Here is a 7,173-nt window from a genome sequence, read left to right as displayed (position 1 = left end):
TTCTCAACATTTACTTTGTCAATCCCCTTCAGAATATTGTCTGTTTCAATGAGATCACCTCTCATTCTTCGAAACTCCAGCAAGTATCGGCATATTCTGCACAATCTCTCACCATAACACAGTCCTCTCATCCCAGGAAACAATCTGGTGAACCTCCGTTGTACCACCTCCCAGGCAAGTATATCCTTCCTCAGATAAGGAGACCAAAACTGTGCGCAGTACAACAGGTGTGGTCTCACCAGGGCCCTGCACAATTGGAGCAAGACTTCCTTACTCTTGCGCTATGGGCGGAATATTAGGTGCTATGGGCCGAATATCCTGTTTTTCTGCTGATTCTACGGTTGTATAAAAAGTTATAAAAATTCAACAGTCACTCAGCAAACATATTTGTATTTCCTTCAGTGTGCAACACATGTGGGTGGATTAATGATGATAACAATTCTTCAGGATCTCACAGACTTTAAATATATTTGTCAGCTTGCTTTGTAAAAATGCTTTCTCTGACCGGGAATCAAACCCAGACCACGACAGTGAGTGTACCAAATCCTAACCACTAGACTACCAGGGAACACTGCTTGCAGCCTCTGCGATAGCTTTAAATATAGTCAGCTTACAATCACAGCTGAGAATTGTGCGGTGACACGGGGTGTAACTGGATTTGCTGGGAGCAGTGTGGAGGCCCCGACCTGCGGGAGAACACCAGCGGCAGGTCGGGGCCATAAAAGGAGCGGTGAGCGGCGGCTGGGAGCAGCGTGGTGGTGTAACACGGCAAGATACAGCGCGAGCTGGTGCAGGAGGGCGACGGCAGCGAAGTGTGATGTCATCAAAGTCCAGATCTGTGATTGGAGCGTGGGCAGGTACAGCAGGAGCAGCGAGAGACTGGGGAGGAATGTGACCGAGGCCCAGGGGCAACGTGAGTTCAGGGCCAGGGGCCCAGGGGCAGCACGGGCCAGCCCACACTGCGATATGTGTGGGCACTGGGTCCGTGCAGCAGAGCTGGTCTCCAGTCGTCTTGGATAACCCTTGCCACTGGACCAAGACCTCGCTCTGTCAAGCCCGTGTGATGGCTGGGGTGCAACGGCCACCACACGTTAAAAAAATCCACGCACAGGCATCTTCCACCCTTCAACATGCAGTTCGGGACCTGGAATATTAGGTCCATCATAGAAACACCTGTGAACTCGACCTTTTTTGGCGTGGAAGCAAGTCATCCTCGCTTCGAGGGACTGCCTATGATGATGATGAACTGGATTTGCTGCAGTCCGCGGGCAGCAGGTGATGAAAGCGGGCGTGACAGGGTGAGTGACAGGTGGGCACTGGGGCCGTGCAGCAGAGCTGGTCTCCAGTCGTCTTGGATAACCCTTGCCACTGGACCAAGACCTCGCTCTGTCAAGCCCGTGTGATGGCTGGGGTGCAACGGCCACCACACGTTAAAAAAATCCACGCACAGGCATCTTCCACCCTTCAACATGCAGTTCGGGGCCTGGAATATTAGGTCCATCATAGAAACACCTGTGAACTCATCCTTTTTTGGCGTGGAAGCAAGTCATCCTCGCTTCGAGGGACTGCCTATGATGATGATGAACTGGATTTGCTGCAGTCCGCGGGCAGCAGGTGATGAAAGCGGGCGTGAGAGGGTGAGTGACAGGTGGGCACTGCTTCTGATGCTGTCTGACCCACGGTGGGAGTGGCCGGGGATTTTAAAGCACTTTCATTGCACCAATGCAGGGTAAATGAAACTGTGTTTCAGGAACCTTCATGTATACAAACATGGGCACTCTGCACTGTAGACCTCGTGGTGCATCGGTAGTGTGTCTGACTCCAGATCAGAAGGCTGCGTGTTTATATCACGTCGGGGTCACTGTACTTTTCCATATTGTTCTTCCGGAATTGAGATTTTCTTTGCTGTGTCATAATTTGCTTTCCCACCCATGTTTGTATCTTCAGCAAACTTGGCTCCATTACACTCGGTCCCTATATCCCTGGGATAGGGGAGGGAAGACACACCGGAGAAGTGTGAGCTTGTGGACCGGAGAAGTTGCAGCTGCTGGAGCTGTGCGTTTTATCGGGGAGGGACGGGAGGAGAGCCCGTCGAGCGACCGGAGAAGCTGAGAAGCTGCTGTGCTTTTCATCGGGTTTGACACTGTTTAAAAATGCCAGAGTGCCAAGTTTTCTCTCCCTACTGCCCATGCGCGAAGGTGCCGGCAGTGTTTTCGGCGCAGGCATTTGGCTCCGCCCCCCACTTCACCATCGACACCACGCCAGGACTCCGGGGACTGTACACAGCGGCCAGGATGGGGCGAGTTTTTCCCCGCGCCGTTTCCAGCGAGCAAAGTCGGTGCGCTTGAGGTCAGTGCGCCGACAAAACTGCTTGGGGAAAATCTAGTCCTTGAAGAGTAAGGAGGACACTGAAGGAAATACAAATATGTTTGCCGAGCAACTGTCAATTTTAATAACTTTTTGTACAACCATCGAATCAGCAAAAAAAACAGGGCACTCGCCCCATAGTACCTAATATATAGCCCACAGTACAAGAGTAAGGAAGTCTTGCTACAATTGTACAGGGCCCTGGTGAGACCACACCTGGAGTACTGCACACAGTTTCGGTCTCCTTATTGAAGGAAGGAAATAATTGCCTGGGAGGCGGTACAACAGAGGTTCACCAGATTGATTCCTGGGATGAGAGGACTGTCTTAAGTTGAGAGATTGTGTAGAATGGGCCGATACTCTCCGGAGTTTAGAAGAATGAGAGGTGATCTCATTGAAACACACAATATTCTGAAGGGAATTGACAGGGTAGATGGTGAGGGTTGTTTTCCCCGAGCTGAGTATCTAGAACCAGGGGGCACAGTCTCAGGTTAAGGGGTCGGCCATTTAAGACAGAGATGAGGAGGAATTTCTTCACTCAGAGGGACATGAATCTTTGGTATTCTCTGCCCCACAGGCCTGTGGATGCTGAGTCTCTGAATATATTCAAGGCTGCGTTAGATAGATTTTTCGAGTCTCGGGGAATCAAGGGATCGAGAGATCACTGGAGTTTGGACGAATGAGAGGGCATCTCATGGAAATATATAAAATTCTGACGGGACTGGACAGGTCCCGATGTTGGGGAAGTCCAGAACCAGGGGTCAGAATCTAAAGGGTAAGGGGTAAGCCAATTCGGTCTGAGATGAGGAGAAACTTCTTCGCTCAGAGAGTTATTAACCTGTGGAATTCTCTGCCGCAGAGTTGTTGATGCCAGTTTGTTAGATATATTCAAGAGGGAGTTAGATGTGGCCCTTATGGCTGAAGTGATCAAGTGGTATGGAGAGAAAGCAGGAAAGGGGTACTGAGCTGAATGATCATCCATGATCTTATTTAATGGTGGTGCAGGCTCGAAGGGCCGAATGGCCTACTCCTGCACCTATTTTCTATGTTTCAATGTTTCTATGTCCTGCTACTGCTTCTTTAATAATGGATTCCAACATTTGCCCAACCACAGATGTTCGGCTAACTGGTCTATAGTTTCCTGCTTTTTGTCTGCCTCCTTTTTTAAATAGTGGCATTACATTTGCAGTTTTCCAATCTGCTGGGTCCTCCTCAGAATCCAGCGAGTGCATGTCCACAGATCACTGAAAGTAGCAGGCCAGGTAGCTAAGGTGGTTGAGAAGAAATATGGAATGGTTGCCTTTATTAGCCGAGGCATAGAATACAAGAGATGGGGTCGGTGGGGCAGGTTTGGCCACTGCTGGAGTACTGCGTGCAGTTCTGGTCGCCATATTACAGGAAGGACATGATTGGACTGAAGATGGTGCAGAGGAGATTTATGAGGATGTTGCCGGGAGTGGAGAATCTTCGCCTTGAGGACAGATTAGATAGGCTGGATTTGGTTTCCATGGAAGAGAGCCTGAGGGGAGACCTCATTGAGGTGTATAAAATTATGAGGGGCCTAGATATAGAGGATAGAAAGGACCTATTTCCCTTAGCAGAGGGATCAACAACAAGGGGGCAGAAATTTAAAGTAATTGGTCGAAAGCTTAGAGGGGAAATTTCTTCACCCAGAGGGTTGTGGGGGTCTGGAACTCACTGCTTGAAAGGGTGGTAGATGCAGAAACCCTCACCACATTTAAAAAGTGCTTGGATGTGCACCTGACGTGCCGTAACCTGCAGGGTTATTGACCAAGAGCTGGAAAGTGGGATTCGGCTGGAGAACCTCTTGTTGGCCGGCACGAACACGATGGGCCGAAATGGCCTCCTTCCGTGATGTAAACTTCTTTGATTCTATGAACTCGTTTGCAAAGAGTTGAGGTGCGTGTGAGGTGATTTGGGAACATCTTTCCTCACATGACAACATTTCAAAGGCAACTCAACGGCTGCAAAGCACTTTCGGTCGTCATGAGTTCCTGACAGATGCTGCAGAAACGCAAGTCCTTCTTTGCAAAATTTCAACGCAAACTCAAGGCTGGTGTGGGATTTGAAACAAGGATTTTTCTGCAAATTTGAAGTAACAACCACAAAGCAAGAATCATACCCCTAGACCAACAAACCACCTACTTAGCAAATGTGGAGATAAGATGTAACCATTATTGAAGCATTTTTAGTGTGTGTTGCTGTTCTTGATCGGAGGAGCACATGAGACGGAATCAGTGACTTTGCCTTTTCGACATGTCTTCTGAAGCGCCGCACGGTCCCACTCCTGCAGTCAATGAGCTGTTGGGACGTTAATGTATCCATCATCATCATCATCATAGGCGGTCCCACGAAACAAGGATTACTTGCTTCCACGCCGAAAAAGGATGAGTTCACAGGTGTTTCAATGAAGTACCCGACCGACATCCCGAAGGGTGGAAGATACCTGTGCGTGGATTTTTTTAATGTGTGGTGGCCGTTGCACCCCAGCCATCACATGGGCTTGACAGAGCGAGGTCTTGGTCCAGTGGCAAGGGTGATCCAAGACGACAGGTGACCAGCTCTGCTGCACGGACCTAGTGCACAGTGTGGGCTGGGCCGTGCTAACCCTGGGCCCCTGGCCCCAAAATCATGCCTCCGCTGGGCCCCGATCACATCCCTCTGCAGTCTCTCGCCGCTCCTTCGCCCCGATCTCGCCGCTCCTGCTGTATCTGCCCACGCTCCAATCACCGACCTGGAACTTGATGACATCACTCTTCGCTGCCGCCGCCCTCCTGCACCAGCTCGCGCTGCTCCCTGGAGTAGTCTCCCGGGACCTCCAAGCTGCTCCCAGAGCCGCTCGCCGTTCCTTTTATAGTCCCGACCTGCCGATGGTGTTCTCCCGTTAGTGTATCCAGGCTGTGGGTGGCCACCCCGAGCGCAGCAGAGGGGTTTCTGCATTAGTTCTGGGTGGGGACAGTATCTTTACCCTTCTCACTTCCTCTTGTCTTTAACCCTGTGCTTTTATTTCCCTATTTATTCCCCATGTCTCAGTTTCTAGCGTTTGAAAGTGAACAAAAGATGAAATGGGTATCACTGTGGAACAATTTCTCTCACTCAAAGTTAGACGCCCTGCTGTTCGCCATGAGGTCTAGGCAGCTAGCCGTTGATATTCAGGTTCATATATAAATATATATAAATATATCTACATGTATCATAACCGTTCCCTGGTGGTCGAGGGGTTAAGATCCAGCGCACTAAACTGGTTTCAATTCTCGATCAATTCATCGCATAAAAATAATTGAGGTCTGTGAGAAGATTAATAATTGCTGTAATCACCATGAATACCAATACTTTCTGCGATAGACCGAGCTTACAGACTATCTGGCTTCTCCTGCCCTTTGCCGGGCACGTGTTTGGGGTTTAATTTAGTAAACTGGGCAAGTTCACTGATGGCGGGGAGACGGTAGGAGCCTCTGTGGCCCCACTGTGAGGATGTGGAAGTGAACACGGTGGCTGGGTGATCCGTGATATTTCTGTAAAGGGCAGAGGAGGAGAAGTATTGAGAACTTTCAGTGTGGGACAGAAGTTGTTTAACGTGAGCCAACACATTCCCAATCAGCACAGAGGGAGCTCACTGGTCAGCTCCCCTCTGTTGGGGCTGTTGTGCCAGAGGTTTGTGTAGTGTAGTGGTTATCACATTTGCTTGATATGTGAAAAGTACCCGGTTTGATTCTGGGTAGAAACATTATGTTTAAACTTGCTATAAGGGAACAATCGGAGGAGAGTTTAGTCTCCTGGAAAATGCTGCCTGACCTGCTGAGATTTCCAGCATTTGCTGTCGTTATTTGCTGTTTATTCTCCTGGTAAAAAGGCTCCCTTATTCCTGAATTGCTCTTTATTTAACCAATAAATAGATAACTTTCAGTGAGAGAAAACGGATCCACCGGGGACATTTCGCGTGTGAGGTCAACGTGATATCCGCTACACTGCAGCCCATCAAAGGGTGAGAAACCACTGAATATAAAGGATGAGCTCACAAATATCAGGGGCAGTGCAGTCTGGTCAATGTCAAACCCTCCTTTCTTCTTTCTTATTCAGCAGAGGCATGATGCCACAAAGTTTAGTTAAAGATACAAATACAAATAAAACTTCCAAATCTTTTCACTGTAAAATTCTTTCACTTTATTTGAAATCCTACTGCGTTGAATCTGAAAATGATCACCATGGGATTTTATCTTCGCTGCTGATTCTAATTTCTGTGCACGGAAGGAATAACCGGTGCTGTTAAATTTGACAAAAGTTGACCCAGATTCCTGGTGACATCGGCAATACAGTGTGTAAAATGGGTTAACATGCTGAAGAACATAAGAACAAAAGAAATAGGAGCAGGAGTCGGTCATACGCCCCTCGAGCCTGCTCCGACATTTAATACGATCATGGCCGATGCGATCATGGACTCAGGTCCACTTCCCTGCCCGCTCCCCAAAGCACAGGACAAATGATTGAAGTATCGACTGTCCCTCAGTTCGCATTTCTTTCATTGTGCAAAAGTAGGTGAGGGGTTAATTAATGCTGCTTTTCCGTGAAAGCAACACAAAAGTTCAAGAAAAAAACATCCGGTGACTGGCAGGTGAGCGTTGCTTCTGACACCTGGTGGGAATGGGCGGGGATTTTAAAGCCCCTTGTATTGTGAAAGCTTCATATAGAGGAACATCTCAAATACATTGTGTAGGCCTCGTGGCGCAACGGTAGCGCGTCTGACTCCAGATCAGAAGGTTGCGTGTTCAAATCACGTCGGGGTCA

General features: G+C 48.8%; 1 non-coding gene across 1 annotated transcript; it reads left to right on the top strand.

The window, feature by feature from the left end:
- The first annotated feature begins 7,101 nt into the window (after positions 1-7,101).
- trnaw-cca (transfer RNA tryptophan (anticodon CCA)) lies at positions 7,102-7,173 on the top strand. The gene has a single exon. It is a non-coding gene; the product is annotated as a tRNA-Trp (tRNA).

Source organism: Pristiophorus japonicus, chromosome 28, assembly GCF_044704955.1.
Source record: "Pristiophorus japonicus isolate sPriJap1 chromosome 28, sPriJap1.hap1, whole genome shotgun sequence".
Taxonomy (NCBI): Eukaryota; Metazoa; Chordata; class Chondrichthyes; family Pristiophoridae; genus Pristiophorus; species Pristiophorus japonicus.
The sequence above is the reverse complement of the archived record's forward strand: the minus strand, read 5'-3'. Positions and strand labels throughout refer to the sequence as shown.